Source organism: Phallusia mammillata, chromosome 6 (genome assembly GCF_965637545.1).
Source record: "Phallusia mammillata chromosome 6, kaPhaMamm4.hap1.1, whole genome shotgun sequence".
In the NCBI taxonomy this organism is placed as follows: domain Eukaryota; kingdom Metazoa; phylum Chordata; class Ascidiacea; order Phlebobranchia; family Ascidiidae; genus Phallusia; species Phallusia mammillata.
Genome location: NC_137257.1, coordinates 17,583 through 39,747, shown reverse-complemented (window position 1 = coordinate 39,747; position 22,165 = coordinate 17,583). Strand labels below are relative to the sequence as shown.

The window sequence follows — 22,165 nt, the reverse complement described above, 5'->3', positions numbered from 1 at the left end:
AGGTGGGTTAAAACAAGTTGGTAAACATACTATATGTAATTAGTATGTTTACCAACTAGTTCAAACTGTTTGATATGTATTTTTTACAGCATGTTGTCAACTGTTTTGTGTTGTTGCAATATTAGTATGTTTTGATTCAAGGAAGGCCAACCCATGTTCCACTATGTCTTTAGCACCATTTAATGATGTTTATGCTATTTCTACTTTGTATTTGTTAAAACGCTACAATTGTAATTGTTTCAAAATAACCAAGCATTTAAACAAGCACATTTTTTGCTAATAAATTCCTTGCGCCAACATTAAACAATGCGAGCCGCTTTTAGTATCCATCTTTAGGTGTTGTGCGTGTGTGTGTTAATGATTCTGAAGCGGTGGGCCGTACTTGAAAACTTGAATCGCTTTTACTTTTATCGAACGAAGAAATTGTGTCAAGTGACAGTTTGCATATTTACATGGCAGAAACAACAGGCCAAAGCATGTAAAAAATATCTGTGTTTAGTTCCTAAGTATGGTACGGGTACAGATACTGCACATGGTATAGGTATCGGCATATGGTATAGGTATCTTCAAGTCACACCCTTTTAAAAAGGCAACGGGAGAAAAGTCAGTGACAACGTGACATCGGGAGAAAAGTCAGTGTTCTCGTGTCTGTTTAGTACAAAAGAATCCGTTTCTCTACAGGTTTTCTACAAATCGGGCATTCAGTCATTCGATCTCCACACAACTGACACGTTCCATGTCCGCATAGAAATATCATGTTCTTTATTCGATCCATGCAAACCGGACACATGACTTGTTCTTTAATGTTTGTAATTGCTGTTGAAGTTTTCTCACTTCAGCCTCGCTATTTCTGCTGTCTTTGGACAAGTGGTTGGCCATATTGTGACGGTGGCTGCTGCTATTGTTGTGATATGCCGATCTTCTTTCTGTTGGACGTTGTTATTGCCGTTCAAATGTCCGGGCAGTTGTCTGACAACCAGCGGACAGTCTCGTCATCCAAGGCCGCCAGGCCGCTCTTTCCACTTGGTGGACTGTATATCGGACACCGTGATATTATGTGGTCGGCTGTCTGTTCCTCCATGCCACATTCGCATACCGCAGAAGTAGCCAGGCCCCACTTGTACATGGATGACCTAAAGCGCCCAACCCCTGTTCTCAGCCTATTCAGACGGGTCCAGGCCCGCCGCGGCAGACCGAACCCTGGTGGCTTGTTCGATGGATCGGGGCAGTAGAAGTGAAGTGGGGTGCTGCTATTTTCCCATCTCTTTTTCCACTTGGTGGACATCCAGTCGGTTCCGTCTGAGGTGTTATTGTCGCCGAGTAGCTCAAGAGCTGCCGGTACGAAAGGCCACCTTGATGTTAATCTTTTGCCGATATGCCGATGACGACGGCACAGTTGATGACGCGGCGTTGTTATCCACGCGACATTCGTCGTCAGGAGCCAACTTTATCTTTAAAATTTACTAACATTTGGCGGGCCGCATGAACTCCTTTGCTGGGCCGCATGCGGCCCGCAGGCTGTAGTTTGCCCACCCCTGGCGTAGATTATGTTGTTTATTAATTGAGTCAAACCTGACAATCTGTTTATATTTCCAAAGAATATTGTCTTAGCAAATATTTTAAAAATGCCATTATTTTATTTTGTTTTTGCTTTGGAATATTTTCTATATTGGCATTATTCGACAATATTCGATTAAAAGACGTATATATTGTTTTTATCACATAACCAGTTACTTCTGGCAAACCACGGTTGCAAGGTTCAAAGGTTGATTTTGTAGTGTAGATTTAACATAAGTTTTGCTTGTGCATAAACAATATATATGTATATACTTGATTTAATAATAGCTAGTTTGATTAATAAATTTTAGCATTTGATCATGAACTTATGCATAGGTCATTTAGTAATAGTTGCATAAACACAATGTGAGTAACAGTGATATTTCTTTTTATTTTTTCTCGGTATAATGCTGCTTTGTGAAACGCGTTTGGTCAAGAAAGAGTGCTTCAGATTTATTCAAATTTTCAGCGATGTTAGTTAATAATGAAAATTTTATCCTCCTGAAGTTTGACCCTGATTGACCCAGCGGTTCACCCACAGGCGCCCAAAACATAATTTTTTTAAAACGGCGTTACTGACTAAAGTACAGCATTTTGGAGTTTCATGCTTTGTTGTTTGGTGCAATGTAAGGTTTTTTAAAGAATTTTGTATCTTTCTTTCAGATTAACCCATTTTTGACCCTTTAAACCCCAAACTAATCGGTTTTAGGCCAGAAATACAAGCCGTATGGTACAGAAATATTTAAAAATTTTAACAATTGTTTAAGCAGGCTATTCCTTTAGTATTTAAAATTTTGCCAGTTACCTTTACAACCCATAATATGTGTATCAGTCAGATAAGTCCCAAGGGATCAATTCACTGGTTCACGATTAAGGTGACAGAGCGGGAGTGCTCAGCCTGACGCCTGGACAGACTTTTACGAGACAGTCGTTTGGGTGATTAGAAATCAATTAGAACTCAGCTGTTTTTTGTGCAGCAATGCTGTGTCGTTTTATTAAGTTATCACGCGCATTTCGAGTTTTGACAAGGTTTTACACCTAAGATGTAATTTCAACTCGATAAACGTGCTTCGGTTTTGTTTGTGTCAGGGGTTGATCGACGTAAAGGTGAAAAAATAAACTTAAATATTTCGAAAGTCGCGATAAATGGTCTTTAAATTCTTGTTGTCAGCTAGGCCGCCACATAACCACGGTCAACTTGTAGGCATTATAACTCAGTTAAGAATTTTTTGTCATAACGTAGCTTTTTTATTTTTGACAAATCAATTCAAGAATCAGTACTTAAGTCATGTATAAATTAGGCTAAACGGTATTGTTGAACACTAAGGGCTGCATGCTGTTAAAAACTGTGTCAAAAGGTCATTAAATGGTCGTTTTTGCAAAATGAAGTTAGATGAAAAACAAGTTGTTATCTATACCTACCTTTGTAGCAAACGACTTTTCAAATTAAAGTGCCTAATACAACAGTTAAGGCTTTCAAGGAAAATTTGTGTTTGAAAACTGACCTTAAACGACAATATCAAGGTCAAACCAAGGGATTGAATTGAAAGCATTTTTCCCATTCTTTTTATTCTGATGTATTGTAATTATATGACGATAATGATGAAAAAAGAATACAGACAAAAACTTGTAAGTTAAGTTAATGCTTAGTGAAAAATTTGTCCTTAAGAATCTAAAAATAACCGCAACATTTGTTTTTGGGACCCATTCGTTTTTTGTTGTTGTACAAAAACAATCATATGTGTAGATCAAATGATCTATTTAGTAAACTGGTAAATAGGATATAGAACAGGGGCGGGCAACATACGGCCCGCGGGCCGGATCCGGCCCGCGACGGGATTTTGAGCGGCCCGCAGACAGTTTCAGGTCTTGCATGATAATGTGGCCCGCGGCCACGGTCTGCCGCATTCCCCCACTACTTGCCTACTGCGTCAAATTATAGTTGAAACGGACAGTAACGCTCCCCAATAGCAAAAACTTTCCCGCCGTTGTTACCATTGCACCATACGTCCATTGTTACGACATAACTGCCATGTGTGTGGCCTGCTTTCACGGTTTCTTTTGTTTCCACAGGTGTAGCCTCGTTAGTGTTTCAGCAGTATCTAAGTCTGTGGTGTATGCATTAAATTCGCTGTGGTGAATAATTTTGTATTATATCAGTAAGATTGTTTGGACTGTATTGTATTTGTGATGTTCTTGAATGTATTTGGTTTAGGTGGTCAAAAATCCGTTTTAAATCACTGGATAAATACACGATTAATGCGTCGATTCAGGAATCCGGCCCGCCAAGTACTTCATTTTCCTTAATCAGGCCCGCCCACTGGAGAAGTTGCCCGCCCCTGATATAGAACATATAAAATGGAAGTATATCAGAAAGCCACTTCTAGTTCGTTGTGTTTTTGTCATTCTTTTTGTCATAGTCTTGCAGGAATTACATACAAATTGCATGAACCATTTAATCCACTTGTAAATCAAAAATTCATTAAGTCATGCAAATCTGAGCCGCAGTCAAGTTGAAATTCCGTGCAAAATCTGTGCAATTATTTGAACCTAAAGAATTCACTGAAAGCATTTCAAAATTACAATTGTTTGGTGCATGGGAATCTATTGCCACTCATGAGTCAAAAATGACACAGACATAGATGTATTGGGTCATTTCATAGGCAATAAATGCTGTCATCTATGGTTAAGTGTAGTAAATAACAGTCATGTTCTGTTTCTTATTCCCACAGCCTGACAATGGGTTGTGGCACACATTTTGTCATCTTATGCTGTAAAGTACACAAAACAAATATAGGATCAAATGCATAGAGTGCTATGATTTGATTATAATTATAATTTGCTATTTATCTTTTAGGTTTGAGTTATTGGCTGACCTGCAGATGAGACACTTGTAATTTCAATCAGAAAACTAAACTGCTGGACATTATTTTTTCAGAAGACAGCACAGCAGCTTTTCATGAGGTATTTAAATGCAAGATTATATGTTAACTTTTATTTTTTGTGATTTTAATGTATACACCTCATAGCTGGTAGTAGCATGCTCTTTTTTGATACACAGCTGTTTAAATTTAGACATGATACTACGACTTTTTGGCTTGTCTTTGGCATGTTTAATGCTCTGTGCTCAGCGAGCACGCTCGGTGCTTTGTGTTGTCACAAACATTTTTAATTCCACACTAGTTTTGTAAGTTTCAAAGGTCCTTTTGTCACCTGCTTGTATTAAGCTGCACAGGCCCCAGAAATACGCGTTTTTCCACCATATAAACCTTAATGTGATGGTCTCAGAAGGTAACATTTGATAAGACATGTTACATTAAAATTCAAGCCATTATTTTTATGTTTTGATTCAAACAGGCTAACTTATATGTATATAAACCCATATGTTTTCAGCACCAATTGTATTTGTAGTCTAATTGCTGTATATGTTCATTTGTGTGTCCCTTGATTTCACAAACCTTCCTGCTTAAAAATATTTCGCCTCAGACAGTAAGGTTGCTGAAATAGTTTTAATAGAAGGTGTGGTTTGTAGAAGGCATGCTTCCCGTAAATGAAATGTCTTATTTTAGATGATCCTATTTTGTATGTTTTCGCCTGTGTTCAAAATCTGTTGCATGTTTTTGGCGTGAATAAAGTTTTCTTCTAGATTGATCAGTGTTGTTTTGCAATGTGTAAAGTATCTCTTAATTATGTTTGCTACTTGTTACTTGAGAAGGCAGATAGAGATTGATTTAAACATAGAACAAAAGGAACCCATCAAATCACTTGCAAACGCTGAGATTTGTCAAAAAATGTTTGTTGACAAGCTTTTTGTGGAAATTTGGTCACGCACTAACGATCATGTCATGAAAAGTGATACCATTAAAAAAAGCTCTTGTTATCAAATGTGGCTTGAACTAGGGCAAAAATTGCATCCTACGAGTAATAATAATATTTCGTGTTTTAATTAAACGCAGTTGTTTAACAACTTTTTTTGTAGAGTTTATACAATCTAATTACCTGTACGCAATAATTCATAAGTTTGGCAAATATGATTTCAGTGTTTAGTTATGACGTAACATGTTTTCAGAAGTTTCAAGTGCCGAAATTGAGCTACTGCTGACTTTGTCCGGTTTTGTTTTAAGCCAATCAATTGGTAATAAACTATTTTTATTACAAATTGACCGCGCGATGGCCGTTTGCCGAATGCAAACTCAAATAGAGAAGTAACGGTCCTGGGCGTAAGAACGATAGTAGTGCGTCTTTTTGATACAAAATTGATTTAAAAGTTATACTTTTTTGCCTCGACGGAACCCACGGTTAAGGAGTTTGTTAAAGTGCATTTATTTTCGAAAATTATTGAGCACAAAACATATTTATTGAACAACTGTGAAAATAAACATTGCGTCAATATTCAGCAGTTTGTAAACAGACGTGGCGAAATTTTTTATCTTCAAAGTTAAGACTGTTTTTGGTCGTTTTGTCGCAGATTTATGAAGCTTAAAGACAAAATCGTTTGCTATCTTGATTTTGAAATAATAGTCTAAAAGTTTGAGTTTTAATTTAAGTTCGAAACGTTGTCTTTCGATGACCCAGTTTTACAGTTTACTAAGAAACTTTCCCGCCTTGTACGAATTTTAACTTGTACCTTATGTTTTGTCAGGTTTCTAGAGGATTAATATTCAATGCATTGCCAAGATTTGAATTGCAACAGAGAGAATGAAATCCAAAACATATCTTCTACTCCAGCCCAAATTATGTCAAGACTGGGTGTTATTTTTTTTTGCCTGTCACCTGCCTCATATCACTGTCGTGCCAAGATGGAGGTGATCGGCTTAAAATGCTATGGCAGTTTTTCTTTTTCATTCAAGGCTTTGAAACAACATTTAGCATCTGAAAGGTAGGTCTGTGTGCAGAAGTTTTCTGCTGCTTTAGCTGTTAACCTTGGGACAGTACCACACAGATGAATTATATATCCAATTTGTGTTTGGTTAGTGCCAGATTGGAAAGAATGGCCTAAAGCTTGGGTGGGGAACTTGCTCTAATTGTGACGTAACAGTAAGCCTCTTTACATGGAGCGTTTAAGTATTCTAAACGCTTATTCGATACTCATTTCTCTCGTTTTCAAAAAGAAAAAAGGCAAAGCGTATTAGACTTCTCCGATTCTCGATGCGCTCGGCACAGGTGGTTTGAATACGCTTAGGCGCCAATCTGCTTAGGAGAACTCTTTTGTGAACAATTATGTCAACTTGAAACCATAAGAAGTTTGTTTAATTTCCTGCCGAATATAACGGGGAAATTTGTAGCTAATACTGAACGAACGTTCCATACACCAAGTTATATATTTCATTAATTTTTTTCTTCCAACTGATGCAAAGTTGTACAAATTAGTCGTTAACGCACAAGAGACTCTAATGAAACATATTTAATATATTTGTACAGTCATATAAAGGATTTTTTTAATGTGCTACATGACCTGGAAATGTAGGCTAATACAGTTTTAGTATGTAACCTTAGAAATCGGCACATATTACTTTTGGACAATAAAGTCAGAGTAATCTATACACTTTGAATGTTTCTTCAAACTACTCCTGATAGTTAACTGTTCACAATAAAAAAATTCATACATTTGGTATGTCTAAACTCGACACAAACAACTGCTGCACACAAATTAATTTAGATTTTTGTCTATCACTTTACAATAACCACCATATCGTTTTTGAGCAAAGTTAAAATCCTTGAATGCGATTCGGTTTGGCAACATGTAATTTTACGCTTTAGCGAATCGAAATCGTGGCGTCACACAATGCGCATCAACGATACGATTCGATTCGCTCATGTAAAAAGGCTTAGTCACTCGATTGCCTCTCAGTACCAAATTATTTGCCATGTGATGTTAGTTTTAAATTTATTTTAGAGCTATTAGTGTGGATCCCTATATTGTTATTTCAAATATCTCTCAGAAAAAATGACAGATCGGGATAATCGTGCTATGGTGTTCAAGAAAGAATGGTCAAACTCTTAATTTTTAGTCAAAATAAGTGATAAACCTGTCTGTCTTTATTCTAACATGTAGCAGCAAAGAAGGTATCAAATCTGTATCGATGAAATGTGAAACCACTTGTGTGGTTTGGGTATGTTACACGGAATTTGAAATTAAAAAAAGTAGTTGGTCCACCCGAAAATGTTGTGCAATTCATGCGGCCCGCGACTCTTAGTAGGTTCCCCACCCCTGCCCTAAAGGAAAATCCTCCGCGCAATATTTTGTATTTTCCCTTGTAATCCACACAAATGTAGGATTTCGACATGTAATCCTCGCAAAAAATTGGTCTGCGCAGCTTAGCACAGCTTCCATAGATAACTTCAATAAACTTTCGATAAAATTTTAGATTTATGTTGCACAATGAAGTTCTATGTCGTCACAAACCTTATTTCGCAAATAATCCACGCAAATCAGTCAAGCGCATCATAACTTACCGATCGTCACGCTTGGGTCATTCCATGTCAAACGTCCCAGAAAAATGGCAAAATGTAACCCACCCTCTCAGATTTTTATCAAATTTCATATGTCCATGCAGCTAGTTGCACTGATTTCAACAAAAAAAAATTTTTTGAAATCTATCAATGTTTCACGAAGTTATGACATTTTGAAAATATGTCAAATATGTGATCACGCAGCGACGCGCATCAATGCTTTTTGATAATACTGTGTTTAAAATGTCATATTTCTTTCTAATTTGTATATTGTGGTCATTTTGGTAGGTTAGGTGAACCTTTAGGACATTCTCAATCACCTCATTACAGTTTTTCATGTTTTTGAAATATGGGTCAGTAATTGAGGGGGGTTCAGTTTGGGGGTATGCGAATGTGCATTCATGCATAACGACAACTTTAAAAGCTCATATCTTGAAGAGCACACTAGCTAGAAAGTTAAGTAATGGCTCAAATGAAAGCTCTTGCTGAGTACTTTCCTTGTTCTTAATTTTATGATGCTTCTCTGTAATTTGTTTAAAGGAGGGTCATAATAAAACACAGGTTCATTTTTCGGATATTTTTGTGATACTGCGTCTATTATCTATACTTTATGTGCCCTAATTTGTTATTAAAAGTTGTTAAGATGCAAAAGTTTAGTGTAGGTGTCTCACTGGATACTGAATGCCACAAAAAGACATATCCAACACAAAAACAAGGTATTTTACCAATTGACTTTCTAACAGATGAAGAGCAAGTGCTTCTGAATATTCGAGTAGCTGCTGATAAGGGTAATGAATGTTGTTTGGAGAACATATGTATTTTCCACAGGTACAATTACATTGGTCGGTACCCTTTCTTGCAGAAGAAGTGTTGTGATCCTTTTCGAGTCCACAGTAAACCAGTCAAAAATCTTAATATACGTCCTATCACTTGGGAATATTACCAAAAATATAAAAATTACAATTTAAACATTGTACCGTGAAAAGGTGTGATTTTCCCTTTTGAGGTAGTCTTTTCTCTTGACCAGTTGCTTGGGTATCATTGTGGGGACTTGTATTTTTCTGCTATCGTACTGTCACTGTTCCTAATTTTTTTTCATTTTAGAGATAATGTTGTCAAAAGATTTTATTTTCATTTTGTCTTCGTCTTTAGTGTCAGGTTGGTCTTGCTATAGGTCTACATCACTGACATTAAAAAAATTGGACATCTTTGCATGAAGGGTATCATGAATTTGACATAATTTTCTTTGCCCATAGAAAATGTTACTGCTTGAAGGCACACTATGCAACTTCACAGGTAATCACCTCAACGCTCTGTAAACTTTCATTAAGCTTGCTGAAAGATGCGTTTGCTTTAACAGTAGATGCAATGTTACATATTTCACTGTCAGTCGAACTCGAAGCTTCTTCATTTGATGATACATTTTGAAGGATAGTTTCTTTAAGTCTTGTACTGCATTTGGCACACACCTTTTTTTTCTGGTACAATATTTAAATTACAATTTTTATATTTTGGTAACATTCCCAAGTGAGTGGACGTATATTACGATTTTTGACTGGTTAACTGTGAACTTGAAAAGGATCACAACACTACTTCTGCAAGAAAGGGTACCGACCAATGTAATTGTACCTGTGGAAAATACATACGTTCTTCAAACAACATTCATTACCCTTATCAGCAGCTACTCGAATATTCAGAAGCACTTCCTCTTCATCTGTTAGAAAGTCAATTGGTTAAATACCTTGTTTTTGTGTTGGATATGTCTTTTTGTGGCATTCAGTATCCAGTGAGACACCTGCACTACACTTTTGCATCTTAACAACTTTTAAAAACAAATTAGGGCACATAAAGTATAGATAATAGACGCAGTATCACAAAAATATCCGAAAAATGAACCTGTGTTTTATTATGACCCTCCTTTAAACAAATTACAGAGAAGCATCATAAAATTAAGAACAAGGAAAGTACTCAGCAAGAGCTTTCATTTGAGCCATTACTTAACTTTCTAGCTAGTGTGCTCTTCAAGATATGAGCTTTTAAAGTTGTCGTTACGCATGAATGCACATTTGCATACCCCCAAACTGAACCCCCTTTAATTACTGACCCATATTTCAAAAACATGAAAAACTGTAATGAGGTGATTGAGAATGTCCTAAAGGTTCACCTAACCTACTAAAATGACCACAATATACAAATTAGAAAGAAATATGACATTTTAAACACAGTATTATCAAAAAGCATTGATGCGCGTCGCTGCAGTGATCACATATTTGACATATTTTCAAAATGTCATAACTTCGTGAAACATTGATAGATTTCAAAAATTTTTTTTTTTGTTGAAATCAGTGTAACTAGCTGCATGGACATATGAAATTTGATAAAAATCTGAGAGGGTGGGTTATATGGCCTGGGCAGTTGACATGGAATGACCCGCTTGTAATAACATCTATAATTCGCTAACGTAGTCTTTTAAAGTACATTTATCAGTATTTTTAGGATGACATTAAAGTGACTGCCGGCTAGGCAAGTTACATAAAATAATGTTTTCTGTGTGACAAATAATAATTATGGGTCCCCTTCCCTGAAGGGGACACATATTGATTTTACTCAAATTGTTCTTTTGTTTTCTTTTTTTTTCTCCCCCAAAGTTTGTCCGACTCATTTTCCATGAAATGTTTGATAGATTTCGATGAAATTTACACAGATGGTAAGTATAGTTATGTAGATGTGCATCCCACTTTGTTTTTGTTGATAACCCCAGTATTTACCCCGCTAGCCCCCTTTTACCCCAAAGTTTGTCCGACTCGTTTTGCCATCAAATGTTTAATAAATTTAGATGAAACTTACACAGATGGTAGGTATAGTTATGTAGATGTGCATCCCACTTTGTTTGTGTTGATAACCCCAGTATTTACCCCGCTAGCCCCCTAAAATGTTTTTTTTCACCCAAAGTTTGTCCGACTCGTTTTGCCATCAAATGTTTAATGAATTTGGATGAAACTTACACAGATGGTAGGTATAGTTATGTAGATGTGCATCCCACTTTGTTTGTGTTGATAACCCCACTATTTACCCCGTTAGCCCCCTAAAATGTTTTTTTTCACCCAAAGTTTGTCCGACTCGTTTTGCCATCAAATGTTTAATGGATTTGGGTGAAATTTGCACAGATGGTAGATATAGTTATGTAGATGTGCATCCCACTTTGTTTGTGTTGATAACCCTAGTACTTACCCTGCTAGCCCCCTAAAATGTTTTTTACCCCGCAAAGTTTGTCCGACTCGTTTTGCCATCAAATGTTTAATGGATTTGGATGAAACTTACACATATGGTAAAGATAGTTATGTAGATGTGCTTCCCACTTTGTTTGTGTTGATAACCCCAGTATTTACCCTGTTAACCCCTTAAAATGGGTGAGGTTTTAAACAGTGTCGGAATGGGCTGAAATTTGGATAGCTTGAAAAAGAGGCCATTTATAGGTGTTGATTGTTGTGTTCAACACTGTAGCCCCAACATTCACCCCACTAGCCCCCAAAGTGTAAAACGTATTTGTATGTTATTGGGCACCACAAACGAAAGATTTCTGTGGCCCAATAGTGTTACAAGGGCAACCAGTTGTGTGTTACTTGTGTTTGTGGGTTGCTTGTTGGATGTTTTTGTGGCATGGCAGTTAGGGGGTTGTTAACAGCCCTATGTAGTCAGAAGCATTAATGGTTGTTGCTCAAAACACCTCTAGTGGTCAAACCTTTAAACATTGGGCTCAAATTTTGTAGTACTATTGATTGAATTATTGTGGTTTCATAGTATTATTATTTATGCCCAGTGCTGATCACTGTGTTTTACCTTACAACACCCGACTTTCTCATGGTTATCTCTTGAAATGCATTATTTTTAACTTTGCATGTGTGGGGACCCATGAGTTTCTGCCTGCAGAAACAACTAAGGTTATAAAAGACGCTGGATAATGTGGGACCCAATATAAAATAAGCAGAGGAAATATATGAATGTTTTAAAATAGGTTATAGTGTATAGGCAATGACAAAATGTGCTAAGCCACCCTTCTAGTTTAGAGCAGTTTTGCATTCTCAAATTACTTCATAAGAAAGAAATGTAACAGCACAAAAATGTCTGAATCGTTATGAAAATGATAATTTGTGAAGTTTAGCGAAACGCTGCATGTGCAATAGAGGTAAACTGAAGTTTTGTAGTGTTTATCTTGTGTTTTTTTGTCAGATAGTGTTGCAAGCGCTACATGCAAAGTGCGTTAATCGTTAAATCCACCTGTCAATGAAAAGTCTATCAATCTGTGCAGAAAATTTTTATTCCGCGCAAAAATCCACGCAATTATTTTGACAAAAAAAATATTCTCCGCCCCCCCCAAAAAACTTTCCAATCTGGGGCATATGCAATTTTTGATTTTTTCTTGTCTCCATTTAAATATGCTGTCCTTGCAATATTGAACAGCTCCCTAAGACAACTCCAGTAAATTTTCTGAGAAACTTTATGTTAATGTAGAACAATAAACTGCTTGGTTGTAACAAGCTTAATTTCATTAATAGAGTCAATGAAAAGAAGTATAGCAAAACTGATGATGATTTGTTGTGTTTTTTTTCATTATTTTTGTCATAGTCTTGCAGGAATTACATACAAATTGCATGAACCATTTAATCCACTTGTAAATCAAAAATTCATTAATTTATGCAAATCTGCGCGGCAGTCAAGTTGAAATTCCATGCAAAATCTGTGCAATTATTTGAACCTAAAGAATTCACTGAAAGCATTTCAAAATTACAATTGTTTGGTGCATGGGAATTTATTGCCACTCATGAGTCAAAAATGACACAGACATAGATGTATTGGGTCATTTCATAGGCAATAAATGCTGTCATCTATGGTTAAGTGTAGTAAATAACAGTCATGTTCTGTTTCTTATTCCCACAGGTATTTAAATGCAAGGTTATATGTTAACATTTATTATGGGTCCTCTTCTATGAAGGGGACACATATTGTTTTTGTCCGTGTTTTCTTTTCTTTTTTCTGTCTAACGCTGGTTTGTTAAACGCTTTTGGTCAAGAAAGGGTGCTCCAAATTTATTAAAATTTTGACAGATGTTACATATTAATCCAAATTTGATCCTCCTGAAGTTTAACTCCGAATGACCCAGCGGTTCACCCGCAGGCCCCAAAATCTAAAATTTTTAAAACGGCTGTACTGACTAAAGTACATCATCTAGGAGTTATGTGCTCTGTTGGTTGGTGCAGAATTTTCTAACTTTTAACAGGATTTACCCATTTTTACCCCTTAAACCCCGAAATATTCATTTCTGTCTGATGCTGGTTTGTCAAACGCATTTGGGCAAGAAAGAGTGCTTTAAATTTATTCAAATTTACACAGATGTTAGCTATTGTTTAAAACTTGATCCTCTTAAAGTTTGACCCCCAAATGACCCAGCCGTTCACCATGAAATCATTCCAATTATTTTTTATTGTGCTTAAAGGGTTCACATTTTTTGTTTTTTGCAACTAGCATATAATACTGTGTTGTTTATGTTTGACCTGGTAACAAATCTTCATGAGCAAGTGTATGCATAAAATAGTTTGGACAAGTTACATTTGTAAGCTGCAACGTTAGTCATTTAAATTTCTTAAACCTATCTGTTGTGTGGTTTTGACAGACAAATATACTAAAATAGTGTTAATACAAGTTGTGTTCTGCAGAAAGAAGAGAAGACATGTGTTTGAACTGAACATTATTGGACCCTTCAACAGTTCTTGTTCAACAGACAATCACCATTCATGTACAGACAATCACCATTCATGTACAGACAATCACCATTCATGTACAGACAATCATCATTCATGTACAGACAATCACCATTCATGTACAGACAATTACCATTCATGTACAGACAATCACCATTCATGTACAGACAATCACCGTTCATGTACAGACAATCACCATTCATGTACAGACAATCACCATTCATGTACAGACAATCACCATTCATGTACAGACAATCACCATTCACTATTCTAAATAACTGAGAATGGAAAATATTTTTCATTTCCATTCTTAGTTTCAGCAACTCATAGAAGATATACTGGACAATACCGGTATTTCCAAGTGAATATTTTCTAAAAAAATGTAATTTTGCACTGGACAATTGTTTGTGTGTTTTGTTTTGTGCACAAAATCAGTTGCATGTCTTGAATAATGTTTTTTTTACCTTGGTCAGTGTTGTTTTGTGTTGTTTGTTTGTTTCAAGTGTGTTTACGTTTTAACTTAATAAGACAGGTAGAGATTGATTCCAATATTAGATCAATCGAATCCGTAAAACACATGTTGATGGCTAACAAAATGTTAACAAAAATTGTCAAGATCCTAATTGTGAATTTTGTCGATTTTGTTTGGAAATTCAAGCACGCTTCAAATTGCAAATTCATGCAAAGTTGTACCAACAAAAATCTGTTATTTTTAAATGCAGCATGAACTTGGGCAATAATTGCATATTTAGAGTTTTGAACATATGTGTGAAAATTTGTTTGTGAAGATTTCTGAATCTAACTAATGTGACGTAATATTTCATGAGTTTGGCAAATCTGATATCAGTGTTTAGTTTTAAACATTTTGCCAATTTTCAAACCATGATACGAAAGTAACGTTCCATTGGCACAAGAATGAAAATATGATGCAACCTTTTGTTGCCAAAGTGATTTAAAAAACTAATTTTATGCCTCAGTGAAACCTAAAATTTAGTTAATATTTGATCACAGAAAATAGTAAGCGAAACAATTTAATTATGCCATTGTGAAAATATATCCTTGCGCCATCAATCATCTGTTTATAAACAAACTTGCGAAAAAATGACCAGTGTCATTCTGGCAGAATAATTTCCCCAATTACAAAAACTTTACCACGATATTTCAGTTACTATGTAAATTGCAAATTAATGCAAGACACAATTAGAAAACAAAACAATAATTGAATAAATTAATTATAACGTATAGAGCAGTTTAATGAAGTTTAGCCAAAAAAATGCTGTGCAGAGTAGCCTATTGTCCTTCTACTGCAAGATCTTTTTTTACATATTTTGATCATTAGCAGAAATCGTAACTGTCAGCGTTATAACACGCAAAAATTAGGCTAAAACGCTTGTGATCACCAACTGTCCAGGAGGTAAGCTTTTTACTAGAAGGATTCAATGTTGAGCCTAGAACTTTTTTTGTCCCGTTGACTTTACGACACACCCTTAACGCGTTTTTACAGCAGAACGCTTTTAGTAAGTCCCTTTTTTCAATTTTTATGTAAAAATTTTCTCATGTGGAAAAATTAGCTGCAAACAACCTCAATTTTGAATGCAGAACAACTTTATTTTTAAAACTGTTGCAGAGTTTTTTTTAACCAGCAGGGTACCATGTTGGATCCAAGAGCTAACTCTTTTCTGTCCCGTTAACTCCACGACACACTTTGCGCGTTTACAGCAGAACGCATTTTGCGAGACACCTTTTAAATTTTGTTAAAATATATGTCAAATATTTCATATGAGGAAAAATTGCCTGCAAACAACCTCAATTTTGAACGTAGAACAACATTAGGTTTGACCAATGACAGACAGGTTTAAGCGAACCGTCTGAGTGACTTATAGGCTACACATATTGCACGTTTAGACATTTCGTAACATATGAAAAAAATAACAAAATGGCGGGGTTCAAATTTGGTCTTGTGATATGGGTATAGCTGGTGGATTACTGAGAATAAAATAATGGTCTCCTATGTTCAACACATTGTTTTAGGTAACACTTATTTATCGAGCACAATGACGTTTTAAGCACCGAGCTGCTAAACAGAACGAGACACTTCATTTGAAACTGAGCAGTTTTTATCATTGCACTACTATTGAGTGGTAATAGCGATATTGTCAGCAGTGCCGGATGAATCATTAGGCAAAGTAGGCACGTGCCGGTCAAAAATCCAGGCCACTTTTTTGATTTGGCAACACTGATAATTCTATTTTTTTAGTTGGGAACCCTGATTTTCGGGCCACTTATAACATGTGCCTACAGGCCAGTAGACCCTTAATCCCGCACTGATTGTCAGTAATACATTGATGCTATTAATTTTGTGTACGTCTTTGTAATGGTTTGGCAATGGTTTGGTTTGGCTACATACTTTTGTTTGTAAACCGAGTAATCTGGTCTTGTTGAAACACTAATGGTGGTACCTAATTGCGCACAAAATAGGGTTTAGTTGGATTATGTGGGTGTCGATACACGTCTTTCATTAACTCTTTTATTTTTTATTTCTTTTCGTTGTTATTTATTTCTTCTTTTTAGCCGTAAAAACGCTGTACCATGTTTCACACGAGAACACGACGGAAACTGTTTTGTGGAGCATCATTCACTTTCCAATGACGCATACGAGAAACTTTTGAGAAGTCGAACTCGTTAATTTCTACTTGAAAATGAAGATTCAAATGGACATCGCACAAAAGGAAGCACACTGGGCGCTAAGCAGGAAAATACAGAAGTATTAAAGACAAAGGTGACAATCACGCAAACGAAACAAAGCCAACTCGCAATACAGAGGTTTCAAAACATCATAGCTTTTGTTTTATGGAGTGAGGTTTGGGGCGCGAAAAGGGTTAGTGGAGTAAGCGAACGGTATGAGTGACTTATACACATATAATTTCAAATTTTCATGCGTTTTGGAATATGCTGAAAAATTATCAAAATTGCGAAAGTATGGAAATTAGAGAAACAAAAGTGCAAAATTACTAAAATTAGATGAATAATTAAAAACATGCAAATTTGGTCTTGTGCTATCGGAATAGCTAAAATACATTGTCGGGTATGATGAAGAGTTGAAGACATTATTATTGTTATGGGTAACATTTATTTATCGATTGCATTTCTTTAGGTTATGAAGGTTTCAAGCAATCATCATCAGCGTTTGCAAACCGAGCTGCTTATGAAGAAGCACGCCGTTTGTCGATTGAATTCAAACTTTGGAGCCAGACCGCAAAACACATTGTACCAGGTATGATGAAAATGTTGACATACTGAAGAGTGGTACAGCGATATTATTAGAAAAACATTGATGCTATTTATTTTGTGTACGTCCTTACAATGGTTTGACAGTAAAATCTTGTCCTAAATTTTCAAACTGTCTTGTGTACAAACTTTTGTTTGTAAACAATCCCAATTGATTTTTTTGCGTGTTGATGCACGTGTTTCACTGCCTCATTTCTTCAAAGCATGTTGTTATTTTGTCATTTCGTTCCAGCAGTTAGAACGCTGTACGACGACAGAATCTGCTTTGTGTATCATCATTCATTTACCAGTGACGCATACGAAGTGAAACTCGGAAATTTCAACTGGAAAATGAAAAGATTTACATGAATGCCGAACAAAAGGAAGCACACTTCAAACAGAAAAATAAAAAAGTAGGTAAAAAATAAAGGTGTCAATTGACGTAAACGAAACAAAAGCACCTCGCCAAACAGAGGTTTAAAACATCATATTTTTTATGGGTTGAGATGGGGGTTCGTGTGCAACGCACGTACATTTTTTCCAAGTTATAGTCTAAATCAGTGGTTCTCAACCTTCCGTGGACCGTGCACAGCCCCCTAAAGGTAACTTTTTGGCCTTGTGGCCCCCTTCAAGTAAAGCTGTTTGACCTTTACCACCCTTAAAAATGTAAACGGCAATCTCGTGTTGGAATTCGGTACAAAATTCGGCTTTAAACAGGTCGGATAGATTAAACAAGAATTTGTAATCGTGATAAACCTCAGTATAAACAAATAGTATGTGAAATAGTCGATTGAGTTAGGGAAAGAAGTTAAAAAGAAAATGGCTTTTAGTGGGTGCTTCAGGTGAATCTACACCCAACCTGAGCTGCTTAGGAAAGAGAAACACACTGTTCAACGGTTGAGTGCAAACTATGGAGTCGAACACAAAGCACATTAAATCAGGTTAGGTTCAATATGTTGATTGCCATACGAGTGGTACAGCGATATTGTCAGTAATACTTTGATGCTATTTATTTTGTGTACATTCTTGTAATGATATGACAGTAAACTCTTGTATAGCATTTTCAAACTGTCGTCGTATGTGCATACTTTGGTTGCAAACCATTTAATCTGCAAGTCATGTTATTTCATTCTTAGCGGCACTTAACTGCCCACAAATTAGGGTTCGGTTGTATTACATGTGTGTGGATAGAAGTCTCTCATTGACTTATTTCTTTCAAGTCCGTTGACATTTTTTCATTTCTTTTCAGCTGTAAGAGCGCTGTACAATGTTTCCTACTAGGACATGACAGAATATGTTTTGTCGAGCATCATCCATTTACTAACGACCTCTATCCCTTGACACTTTCTAATTCCCCCAAGAATTATTTGCTCACAAAACCCTCGCAATCACAAATTTCTGCTTAAAGAAGTAAGTTTAAAGTAGTAACAAGATCGCCCAGCCCAGTTAAATATACAACTCTGCCCATTAAACCATCGCTTTGGACTATAACTTTGAAACAAGGTACAAGCGTTACTTAAATACGACCCACCCCCAAAAAACTTAGATATTTCAAAACCCCTGTTTGTCGAGATGGCTTTGTTTTGTTAACACCAATTGTCACCATTATCTTTGACTTACTTTTTTATTTTTTGTTTTGCACCATGTGTATTGCTTCAAGTGCGGTGTTCACACGAATCTTTTCGTTTTCGGGTAGACATTATCGAGTTCGGCTTCCCACAGGTTTCTGATATGCGTCGTCAACTGACTTGAAAGAAATAAGTCATTGGGAGACTTCTATCCACACACATGTAATACAACTGAACCCTAATTTGTGCGCAGTTAAGTGCCGCTAAGAATGAAATAACATGACTTGCAGATTAAATGGTTTGCAACCAAGGTGTGCACACACGACGGCAGTTTGAACATGCTAGACAGGGGTTTACTGTCATACCATTGCAAGAATGTACACAAAATAAATAGCATCAATGTAGTACTGACAATATCGCTGTACCACTCGTCAGTATGGCAATCAACATATTGAACCTAACCTGATTTATTGTGCTTTGTGTTTGGCTCCATAGTTTGCAAGTTTAAATTTACACATTTAATTTTTCGCAATTTAGATAATTTTTCCGTATGTTCCGAAATGTCATAAAGCGTACAATTATGTGTGTATAAGTTACTCAGACAGATGTCATTTATCCCAAACCTCTATCCCGTGACCCTTTTCTAATTCCCCCAGAATTATTTACTTGCAAAACCCTCGCAATCCCAAACTTCTGCTTAAAGAACCAAACTTAAAGTAGTAACAAGATCGCCCAGCTAAGTTAAATATACAACTCTGCCCATTGAACCATCGCTTGGGACTATAACTTGGAAACGAGGTACAAGCGTTACTTAAACACGACATACCCCCAAAAAATTAGATATTACAAAAACCCTGTTTGTCAAGATGGCTTTGTTTCGTTAACACCAATTGTCACCATTATGTTTGACTTACTTTTTTGTTTTTTGTTCTGCACCATGTGTATTGCTTCAAGTGCGGTGTTCATACGAATCTTTTCGTTTTCGGGTAGACATTATCGAGTTCGGCTTCCCACAGGTTTCTGATATGCGTCGTTAGTAAGTGGATGATGCTTGACAAAACATATTCTGTCATGTCCTAGTATGAAACATCGTACAGCGCTCTTACAGCTGAAAAGAAATAACAAAATGTCAACGGACTTGAAAGAAATAAGTAAATGAGTGACTTGTATTAACACACATGTAATACAACTGAACCCTAATTTGTGCGCGGTTAGGTGCCGCTAATAATGTAATAACATGACTTGCAGATTAAATGGTTTGCAACCAAAGTATGCACACACGACGGCAGTTTGAAAATGCTAGACAGGGGTTTACTGTCATACCATTGCAAGAATGTACACAAAATAAATAGCATCAATGTAGTACTGACAATATCGCTGTAACACTCGTCAGTATGGCAATCAACATATTGAATCTAACCTGATTTAATGTGCTTTGTGTTCGGCTCCATAGTTTGCAGAAGCCGAACTCGATAATATCTATCCGAAAACGAAAACGACGCATATCAGAAACCTGTGGGAAGCCGAACTCGATAATGTCTATTCGAAAACGAAAAGATTCGAATGAACACCGCACTTGAAGGAATACACATGGTGCAGAACAAAAAAAATAGAAAAAAGTAAGCCAAAGATAATGGTGGCAATTGGTGTTAATGAAACAGAGCCATCTCGACAAACAAGGGTTTTGAAACATCTAAGTTTTATGTGGTTGGTGGTGTTTAAGTAACGCTTGTACCTCGTTTCCAAGTTATAGTCCAAAGCGATGGTTTAATGGGCAGAGTTCTATATTTAACCGGACTGGGCGATATTGTTACTACTTTAAACTTACTTCTTTAAGCAGAAAGTTGTGATTGCGAGGGTTTTGTAAGCAAATAATTCTTGGGGGAATTAGAAAGTGTCAAGGGATAGAGGTTTGAAATAAATGACATCTTCTTGAATAACTTATACGCACATAATTGTTCGTTTTACGACATTTCGGAACATACGGAAATATTATCGAAATTGCGGAAAATTAAATGAGTAATTAAAAAAAGGAAATTTGGTCTTGTGGCATCGGGGTACCTAGTGTTCTGACAACAATAATTTTCTGGTATGTTCAAACATTGTTTCAGGAAACATTTATTTATCAATTTAATTTGTTTAGGTTATGAAGGCTTCAAGTAATCATCGGCAGCGTTAACAACCTGAGCTTCTTAGGAAAGAGAAACACACTATTTGTCGGTTGAATGCATACTATGGAGCCAGAACACAAAGCACAATAAATCAGGTTAGGTTCAATATGTTGATTGCCATACTGACGAGTGGTACAGCGATATTGTCAGTACTACATTGATGCTATTTGTTTTGTGTACATTCTTGCAATGGCATGATAGTGAACCCCTGTCTAGCATTTTCAAACTGCCGTCATGTGTGCACAGTTTGGTTGCAAACCATTTAATCTGCAAGTCATGTTATTATAATACACTATTAGCGGCACCTAATTGCGCACAAATTAGGGTTCAGTTGTATTACATGTTTTTTGACTCAAGTCTCTCATCGATTTATTTCTTTCAAGCCTGTTAACTTTTTGTTATTTGTTTTCAGCTGTAAGAGCACTGTGCGATGTTTCCCACTAGGACAGAGAATCTGTTTTGTCGAGCATCATCCATTTACTAACGACGCATATCAGAAACCTGTGGGAAGCCGAATTCGATAATGTCTACCCGAAAACGAAAAGATTCGAATGAACACCGTACATCAAGCAATACACATGGTGCAGAACAAAAAAATAAAAAAGTAAGTCAAAGATAATGGTGACAATTGGTGTTAACGAAACAAAACCATCTCGACAAACAGGGGTTTTGAAATATCTTATTTTTTGGGGGTGGGTCATATTAAGTAACGCTTGTACATCGTTTCCAAGTTATAGTCCAAAGCGATGTTTTAATGGGCAGAGTTGTATATATAACTTAGCTGGGCGACCTTGTTACTACTTTAAGTTTGGTTCTTTAAGCAGAAGTTTGGGATTGCAGGGATTTTGCAAGTAAATAATTCTGGGGGAATTAGAAAAGGATCAAGGGATAGAGGTTTGGGATAAATGACATCTGTCTGAGTAACTTATACGCACATAATTGTTCGTTTTACGACATTTCGGAACATACGGAAAAATTATCGAAATTGCGAAAAATTAAATGTGTAATTAAAAAACATGTAAATTTAAACTTGTGACATCGAGATAGCTAGTGTTCTGACAACAATAATTGTCTGGTATGTTCAAAACATTGTTTCAGGGAACATTTATTTATCAATTTAATTTGTTTAAGTTATGAAGGCTTCAAGCAATGATCGGCAGCGTTAGAAAGCTGAGCTTCTTAGGAAAAAGAAACACACTATTTGTCGGTTGAATGCAAGCTATGGAGCCAAAACACAAAGCACAATAAATCAGGTTAGGTTCAATATGTTGATTGCTATACTAACGAGTGGTACAGCGATATTGTCAGTACTACATTGATGCTATTTATTTTGTGTACATTCTTGCAATGGCATGATAGTGAATCCCTGTCTAGCATTTTCAAACTGCCG

General features: G+C 36.2%; 1 long non-coding RNA gene across 7 annotated transcripts in view; it reads left to right on the top strand.

Annotated features, from left to right (window-relative positions):
- Positions 1-8: 8 nt before the first annotated feature.
- Positions 9-22,165, top strand: part of LOC145233490 (uncharacterized) — a 35,914-nt gene continuing 13,757 nt past the window's right edge. The window contains exons 1-12 of one of the 7 annotated variants that reach the window (XR_013861124.1): positions 9-1,923; positions 4,415-4,521; positions 6,200-6,436; positions 13,725-16,548; positions 16,924-17,043; positions 17,290-17,449; positions 17,867-17,977; positions 18,286-19,755; positions 20,058-20,223; positions 20,748-20,870; positions 21,188-21,379; positions 21,907-22,028. This is a non-coding gene — a long non-coding RNA (uncharacterized LOC145233490). The remainder of the gene's footprint in view (positions 1,924-4,414; positions 4,522-6,199; positions 6,437-13,724; positions 16,549-16,923; positions 17,044-17,289; positions 17,450-17,866; positions 17,978-18,285; positions 19,756-20,057; positions 20,224-20,747; positions 20,871-21,187; positions 21,380-21,906; positions 22,029-22,165) is intronic. The other 6 variants (XR_013861123.1, XR_013861127.1, XR_013861122.1 and 3 more) reach the window with 6 other exon arrangements.